This window comes from Ailuropoda melanoleuca, chromosome 18, assembly GCF_002007445.2.
Source record: "Ailuropoda melanoleuca isolate Jingjing chromosome 18, ASM200744v2, whole genome shotgun sequence".
Taxonomy (NCBI): domain Eukaryota; kingdom Metazoa; phylum Chordata; class Mammalia; order Carnivora; family Ursidae; genus Ailuropoda; species Ailuropoda melanoleuca.
Genome location: NC_048235.1, coordinates 22986197 through 22995740, shown reverse-complemented (window position 1 = coordinate 22995740; position 9544 = coordinate 22986197).

The window sequence follows — 9544 nt, the reverse complement described above, 5'->3', positions numbered from 1 at the left end:
TATCTAGGTGTATCCATATGGCGAGGTGAGCCTGTGATGCTCTCCTCTACCATTTTCCCCCAGTCTGAAACCTTACCAAGTTGCTGATAACATGAAATGATTTTTTCATGTATATCCAGCTCTCTAGTCATTCTGTACATGTTTATTAAATAACTAGTATATGTCCAAGGTGCTGGAAGCATTCAGGTATTTTGCCTTGGGATGTATGGGTGGGTTTTCCTGTCTGTCTCACATTTACCAGCTAGTCTGAGTGGATTTATAAATAAATGTTCCTGGATCCAAAAGCATGATTATTTTGACTCTGACCTGCTGATTTTTCTCTAAGTCCCTTTCCTCCTGTTTGGCAATTTTATCTCTGCCTACAAATTCTCCACCTCTAGTGACTAGAATCAGTTCTAATCTGAGAAAGGAAATTTTCAACCAGTTGCACACAGCCTTTGCATCATAATCCTTATCAGTCTGAAATGAGGCTGCATTAATGTCCCGAGGCTGCTGTAGCAAAGTGCACACCTTGTTCACTACAGCTTTGTAGTAAATCTTGAAATCAGGAAGTGTGAGTACTTCAACTTTTTTATATTGTTTTAGCATTTCCATTAATTTTAGGATTGGTTTGTTCAATTCTTCAAAACAAAGGCATCTGTATGCATAAGGAATATTGGTCTATAGTTTTTTGGTGGTATTTTTGTGGAGCCAGGAATAAATCTGATTTTTAAGAAACCTACGAAATAAAGAAAAATTATAACACAATATTCTGGAATGAATTTCTTATCATGAAAGTAGCATTTGAAAAGATTAAAGAACATTTCAAATCAAAACATTAAAAATCACATTTAGCTGTGGGGCATAGGTGGCCCGGTTGGTTGGGCATCTGACTCTTGATTTTTGTCTCTGGTCATGATCGCAGGGTCATGAGATCAAGCCTTATGCTGGCGTGGAGTTTGCTTGATAACCCCCTCCTCCTTCTCTGCCCCTCCCCCCTCTTCCCTCCTCTCTAGAAAAAAGAAAAATCAGCACTAACCTGAAATATGATAGAAAGTAGAAGAAAATCATCTTAGCAATGAGGACTTAATTACATTATGCTCAAATAAGAACACATTTAAGTAAATATATTGACTGACTTTGAGGAAGATGATAAAAACAGTGTAGGGAACTGAAAACAAAAAGGTAAGAAGGATACAAGAGAAAGTAAGAGATATAGAAGATAGGGAGAGAACAGCCAATAGAAGAAAATCAAATTATTTTTTAGAATTATATTCAGGAGAACTTTTTAGAAAGAAAAGGTCTGAATCTACACAGTAAGAGTCCACCGTGTACCTAAGAAAAATGAACTATAATGTTCAAGTTTGAGTTCTAGCCTTACAAACTATTAGACTCAAAGGAATTTTTATTTTTAAATTGGAGGCTCCAGGTAAAAATCTAGGTCACTTGCCAGACTGATTTTGTGTTCTTTTGTTATGCATACACACACACACACACACACACACAAACACACACGCCTGCTGTGGTATCGGTACTTAGGAGGAGCTCGGTTCATAGCAACCATTGCAACTATTTCACTTGCCACTTACGGCCCTATTTGGGGGTTGAGCATTTGAGTGCAAGAGGTAAATCACAGGTCTTTTCTAATTCCACTGATGTGGAAATATTCTTGGAATTAAAGGTATGTTTTTCTTTTACTCCCTGGGTTGCGTAAGAAGTTCTTAAAACCTTTCACCTTGTCATTTTGTTTCTTTTTGTCCTTGTTTAGACATGTCCTAGCATGTTCTGTTCAACAGCAGTTTACACTGTATGCCACCACATCATTATTTCTTTACCTTCATACTCAATTTGTTGGTGATAGTAAAATTCACTTCAATAGCCCCACATACACACACCTTTTTCCCTCCCTTCCTCCCACTCTCTCATCCTTCCTTCTTTGCCTTTTGGAAGTATCTGATCTGCTTTTGCTTTCTTGGAGTATCTTGACTAATTTCAGTGGCACTGGTTTATAATGAATCAAGTGGATTAAAGTTTGGTTGTTATTCATTGAGTACTCAGCAATAAAGGCATTTCGAAAACTGCAGAAGCTCTTTTAAGTATGGGGCACATAAACATATGAGATTTTTTTGATTTAAATGTTCTATGTCATTGTTCTGTTGTTTGTTTTGTTTTAATTTGGATCTCTGCTAGTTGAAACTACATGAGGGGATAAGAATATCCTACATGAAATCTGAGTAAACAATACAAAACATGGAAAAAGTACAATACATGATGGATGTTATAATCAGAAGGAAGCAAGTAATATAGGGGTAAAGCAGAAAGAGCATTTGTGCTGCTTGAGAAGTTAGGCATTTGTTTAACAGGAGAGTGATTTTTTTTTTTTTTTTAGTTCGGCCTTGGAGGATAATTTTCACTATATCGTATAAAATTATATGGCTTCTATGGCAAGATACCAGTGCATAGGGGTATTAGAGGAGGGTTCTTGGAGACTGTGTCAAGAAAGCTGTGACAAAAATGCAGTAAGAGGCTGGGAAGCGCTGTAGGCTGAAGGCAGAGCTAAACAGGGTAGACTTTATCCTTCCTCTGACAAGGAGCATCGGAGGTTTTCAAGCCCGGGAACAGGATGATTGGATTAGAATTTTAGAAACCTTCCTGAAGTGGTGAAGGGGGTAAATGATGGAGAGACTATCAGAATAATTCGTGAGAAGAGGTGGTCTACCCAAGTAGTCTTCAAACATTTTTGCTCATGAAGTCCCTAAAAAATTTGAAAAACAATGTTCCTCTTCACATATTTTAAGTGGAAGTATAGTTTTTATCATAAATTTAGATAATGACAAAATGCAATGTTCAGCTTATAGTAACAATATTTTAAAATAAAACAGTATAAGACTGTTTTTAAATGTATTCAATGGAATAAATATGATAGCAATTTGATTTTGTTTTGATGACTACAGCTTTGTAGTATAACTTGAAATCTGGGATCGTGATACCTCCAGTTTTGTTTTTCTATTTCAAGACCACTTTGGCTATTCAGGGTCTTTTGTGGTTCATACACATTTTAGGGTTATTATTCTGTGAAAAATGCTGCTGGTACTCTGATAGGAATTGCATTAAATCTGTAGAATGCTTTTGGTAATATGGACATTTTAACAATATTTGTTCTTTAGACCAGTCCACAGGCATAAAATATCTTTCCATTTGTTTATGTCATCTTCAGTTTCTTTCATCCATGTTTTAGTGTTCACAGTACAGGTCTTTCACCTCTTCAGTAAAATTTATTCTTAATTTCTCTCTCTGCTGATTCATTATTAGTGTGTAGAAAGGCAATGAATTTCTATATATTGATTTTGTATCCTGCAACCTTACTGAATTCATTTATCAGTTTTAGTAGGTTTTTTGATGGATTCTTTAAGGTATTCTGTATATAGTATCATATCTCTGCAAATAAAGTTGTACTTCTTTACCAATTTGGATGGCTTTCATTCCCTTTTCTTATCTGATTGCTGTGGCTAGAACTTCTAATATTATGTTGAATGAAAGTAGTGAGAGTGAACATTCTTGTCTTGTTTCTGATGTTAGGGAAAAGCTCTCAGTTTTCACCATTATGATGTTAATTATGGGTTTTTTATATATGGACTTTATTATGTTGAGGTATCATGAATGGATTTTATACTTGGTCACATGCTTTTTCTGTGTCTATTGAGATGAACTTTTTATCCTTTCTCTTGTTGATGTGGTGTATCATGTTGATTGATTTGGAATATTGAACCACACTTGCATCCCAGGAGTAAATCCCACTTGGTCATGTTGAATGATTGTTTTTAATGTATTGTTGGATTTGGTTTACTAATACTTTTTGATGATTTTGGCATCCACATTCATCAGAGAAATTGGCTTATAGTTTTAGCTGTTTTTGTTTGTTTTGGGTGTTTCTGTTTCTGGTTTTTTGTTGTGTGTGTGTGTGTTTGGTTTTTGTTTGTTTGTTTGTTTTTTTGTAGAGTCTTCATCTGTTTTTGGTATGAGGGCAATTCTGGCCTCATGGGATGAATCTGGAAGCTTTTTGTCCTCTTCTATTTTTTGGAATATTTTGACTCTTCATTAAATATCTGGCAGTATTTGCCTGTAAAGCTGTATGGTCTTGGACTTTTCTTTGTTGGAAGTTTTTTGGTTATGATTCAATATCATTGCCAGTAATTGGTCTGTTCAAATTTTTATTTCTTCCTGCTTCAGTTTGGGAGGGTTATAGGTTTGTAGGAATTTATCTATTTCATCAAGATTCTCCATTTTTTAACATAACTTTTCATAATATTCTCCAATCCTTTGTCTTTCTGTGGTGCTGGTTATTTCTCCCTTCATTTCCGTTTTATTTGAGTCCTCTCTCTCTCTCTTTCTTTGATGAATATCTATAAAGGTTTTATCAGTTTTCTTTTAAACAACCAGCTCCTGGTTTCATTAATTTGTTCTCTTTTTTTAGTTTTTATTTCACGGGTTTTGGGCTTTGTCATTCTTCTTCTAGCTCCTGTAGGTGTAAGATTAGTTTGAGATTTTTCTTCCTTCTTGAGGTAGGCCTGTGCTGCTATCAACTTCCCTCTTAGAATAGTTTTTGCTGCATGCCAAAGATTTTGGACCATTGTGTTTTCATTTTCATTTGTCTTCATGTATTTTTTGAAATACTCTTTGGCATCTTGGTTGATCCATTTACTTTTTAGTAGCATGTTATTTAACCTACATGTATTTGTGTTCATTCCATTTTTTCTTGTTTTACTTCTAGTTTCATAACACTGTGGTCGGAAAAGATGTGTGGAATATCTTCAGTGTTTTTGGATTTGTCAATGCTTGTTTTGCAGTCTAACATGTGATCTGTTCTGAAGAATGTTCTGTGCACTTGAAAAGAATGAGTATTCTGCTGTTTTAGGCTGGAATGTTCTGAATATATCAGGTTCATCTGGTCCAATGTGTCATTCAAAGTCATTGTTTCCTTGTTGATTTTCTGTTTAGAGGATCTGTTCATTGATGTAAGTGGGGTGTTAAAGCATTTTACTATTATTATATTACTATCAATTACTTTCTTTGTTAATAGGTGCTATGTGTTTGGGTGCTCCCATGGCGAGTGCATCAATATTTACAATAAATTATATCTTCTTGGATTGTTCCCTTCATGATGATGTCGTGTTCTTCTTTGTCTCTTGTTACATTATTTGCTTTAAGGTCTATTTTGTCCCATATAAGTCTTGCTACCCCCGCTTTCTTTTCACTTCCATTTGCATAATAACTGCTTTCCCATCCCTTCACTTTCAATATGCATGTGTCTTTAGGTCTGAAATGAGTTTTTTGTAGGCAGCATATAGATGAGTTTTGCTTTTGTATACATTCTATCACCCTGTGTCTTTTGATGGAATGTTTAGTTCATCATTTACATTCAAGGTAATTTTTTTTTTTTTGAGAGAGAGAGAGAGCATGAACAGGCAGTGGAGAGGGGTAGAGGGAGAGCAAGAGAAGCTTAAGCAGGTTCCACCCCAGCACAGAGCCCTACATGGGGCTTGTTCTCAGAACCCTGAGATCATGACCTGAGCAGAAATCAAGAGTCAGACACTTAACTGATTGAGACACAGCGCCCCTCCGCCCAAGGTAATTATTGATAGGTATGTTCTTACTGGCATTTTGTTACTTGCTTTAGGATTGTTTTCTGTCTCCCATTAGGTTTATATATAACATCTTGTGCACATAGCAGTCTATATTTCGTGGTTAAGTTTGAACACATTCTAAAAGCACTAAACTTTTACTCCTCTCCTCCCTCACCCCCCATTTTAGATATATAGGTCATAATTTACATCTTTAAACCCTTGACTGAGGTTTATAGATACACTTTTTGCTTTTGTGTTTCCTACTTTTCTTATTCCTGCTTATTGATTTTTTTTTTCCAAAGAGTGCCCTTTAATATTTTTTTGTAAGGCTGGTTTAGTGGTGAAGCATTCCTTTAAGTTTTGTTTTTGTTTTTGTTTTTGTTTTGGTCTGGGAAACTCTTTCTCTCTCCTATTCTGAATGATAGCCTTGCTGGATGTACTATTTGGTCGTAGGTGTTTCTCTTTCCACACCTTGAACATGCTACTGCCTTCTGGTTTGTGCAGTCTCTACTGAAAAAGCCTCTGATAACTGTTACACAGAAGGGAAACCCCATAAAGTTTTCTTTTCTCTTGCTACTTTTATTTTTTTTTATTTTTTTTATTTTTTAAAGATTTTATTTATTTATTTGACAGAGAGAGACAGCCAGCGAGAGAGGGAACACAAGCAGGGGGAATGGGAGGAAGAAGCAGGCTCATAGCGGAAGAGCCTGATGTGGGGCTCGATCCCATAACTCCAGGATCATACCCTGAGCCGAAGGCAGACGCTTAACCACTGTGCCACCCAGGCGCCCCTCTCTTGCTACTTTTAAAGTTCTCTTTATCACTACTTTTTGCTATTTCTCCAAATTAGGGAAACTTTCAGCTATTTCTTCCAATTTTCAGCCCCTTATTTCTCTCTTCTCCTTCTGGGATCCCTTTAATGTGTGTATTAGTACACTTGGTGGGGGTCACTGAGTTCCCTTAATCTCTTCTCATTTTATTTCTTATGAAATTTTTTTCTTTCTCCTATTCAGCTTGATTCCTTTCCATTACTCCCTCCTCCAGGTCGCTGATCTATTCTTTTGCTTCCCCTAGTCTACTATTTATTCCCTATAGTGTATTTTAATTTCAGTTATCGAGTTCTTCATTCCTGATCGGTTCTTTTTTGTGTTTTCTCTTTGCTGAGGGTCTCACTGAGGTCCTCCACTCTTTTCTCAAGGCCAGGGAATACCTTTATGATCACTATTTTAAATTCTCTATCAGACATGTTACTTGACTCCATTTCATTTAGGTCCCAGGGTTTTGTCCTCTTCTTTCATTGGGACCTATTCTTCCATCTCCTCATTTTGTCCAACTCTCTGTGTCTGTTTCTGGGTGTTCGTTAAGTCAGCTATGTCTCCTGCTCTTGCAAGGAAGAAGAGGTCTTAGAGTGCCCTGCAGGACAACGTCCCATGTGCTAGAACCTGGCGCTTCCCAGGTGCCCATGTGTTGCACGTGCCCTACTATTGTGCCTGAGCCGTGTTTGACGTCAGTCATCTACAATGGCTTTCTTTGCCTGTTGTGGGCAGGATTTGATGCCCGGGAGGTTAATGTGCCAGTGTGGGGCTGCCTTGGGCTTGTGTTGAGTCAGACCAGATGTTTGCCAGAGCTGTGATAGCACCAACCTGTGCAGCACTCTCCCTGTGCTGTCCCCTGTGAGGCCTTTGTTGGTGGGTGGGGCCTGCAGTCAGACCAGATGTCTGCTCCCCAGCTATTGCTGGGACGAATGTCAAAGTGATGTGTGGTTATTTCCCCCTCTTCGGTGGCTTGAGTCACTCTGGAGTGGTTTTGGTCCTGTCGGGTTGCTTGTACACTGCCAGGCGTGTAGCACCAATTTGGGTGGTCTCCTGCTGATGGTGGGTTAGAGGGGGTGGGTCTGTAAGAGGACAGGGGAGCTGGTTTCACTGTGAGCAAGCTAGGGAGAGAGTATTGGAGCTGCACTGGTTCCTGAGGTGTCTGGGTATCTAGGCTGGGGGGTGGGGGAAGGAAATGGTATCTGACAGTTCTTTTGTTCTCGGAGAAGTCTCTTAAAGATCCCTGCCCCTGAAGTGCATGTTCTGAGGTGAGTAAATACATTTCCTTCCTGTATACCCCAGTCTTCTTTCAAACTGCTTCTATGCTCTATCTCAGTGTGGATGTTTGTTGTACTGTCTCTTTAAGGATGGGGACTCAGTTTCCTATTGTATTCCTACTCTCCCAGAGTGGAGTCTGCTAACTGTTAAAGTTCCAGGTGTTACACCACTGATTATAGGAACTTGAGATGTTAGGCCTCTCCGGTTTTCAAAGACAAATGTTGGGAGGATTCCTCTTCCCAGTGGGGGTCTCCCATGCCTGGGGTGCTTGGTGTGGGGTCTGTACTTCTCCCTTTTCTGTGCTTGCAGTGGTCCCCCTCCCTCCTGTGGACCGTCTCATAGGTCAGCTTGGTTCCAGACCTCATCTGCCCTTACTACTGTTTTTGATGTGGCATCTTGACATTTAGCTTTAGAGAGTTTGTTCTCCCAGTCTGTGGGTCACTTTCTGGGTTATTTCCACTGGTTGGGTGTTATCTAGGTGTATCTGTGGGACAAGGGGAGTTGAGCATCCTCTTACTTGGCCATCTTTCCTGGAAGTCCTTTGGTTACCGTGGTTACAATAGGTTTTCACATTTACTTCTCTTCACATTTCCTAATACTGCACAGTGCCAAATACCGAGAGGTTTTTTTAAAGATATATGCCTCTACAATCATTCTTCACTACTTTACTGTTTCCAATTTCTGGCCTTCAAGCTTTTGTGTACATGAAACATAACAAAGTGGATCAGTACAACCATGATGTTCACAAAGTCTCACGGGGTCACAATTTGAAATAGTAAATCCCAGGAGTAATGTAGTTGTAGACTGAACAGATTAAGCTCTAGATGGCTGGCCATCCCTACAGGAAAGACATACAGGATTTCTAAAGAAAACTACATTACCTGCTGATTTATTGATTTCACTTTTACACAGTATTTTCTACTTTTTTAATATACCAGGGTAATCATGGTATAATTATACTTTTGAATTGTACTTTTTCACACAGTCTATTTGTTACCAATAATAGGCATTGGTTGTTTCTAAGTTTTTGCTGTTCTAGAAACATTAAAAGAATACCGTCATTCACGTGGATTCCATTTTCTTGAATTAATGTACTTCCTCTAGAATAAGATGGGTCAAAGAATATGACCATTTTAATGATCCCTGATACACTGCAATGTAACTTTTTAAAGAGACTGTTAGCAATTTATACTGCTCCCAAAAGTATATGGCTAAGCCGGATTTGGCCATCTCAGAATCTGAGTGAGGTGCTTAACAACAAGTTCTAATTTCATCGCTGTAAAATGCACTCCCTGTCACATGTAAAGCCTGCTATGTCAGAAAGTCAAGTGAATCATTTCCAGACCCTTCCTTATACGTTGACCTTCTTAGATGTATTATAACTTGATATGGCAGTAAGGTCGGGCCAGATGCCTAGGTTCAAAGTCAGTTTCACCGCACATTAGCTGTGTAAATCCTTTGACAATTAACTTCTTAGTCTTTGAGTTTTCTCATCTGTACAAGAATGCCTACTTCACAGCATTTTTCTGTGGATTAAATATGGTCTTACCCTATTTTGAAAGTAAGCCTGTATGTTTTCAGTACACCAAATCATGACCCCCCCAAAATCCTTATGCATACATTTAATTTTGGTGAACAGCCAAAAGCTATTTGGAGGCATGTCTGCAAGAGAACTCATTTATTAAGCTGAGTTATAAATGTTTTATGTATAAAAATGGTCAACATTTTTAAAGCGTTGGCATTTAAGCATTGGCTTATGAAGAAAATGCATATTGAATTCACATCATTAGACCAGTCCTCTCATTGTAAATCAATGCTACTGGGATTGATGCTGTTTGTCCTCAGTCAACC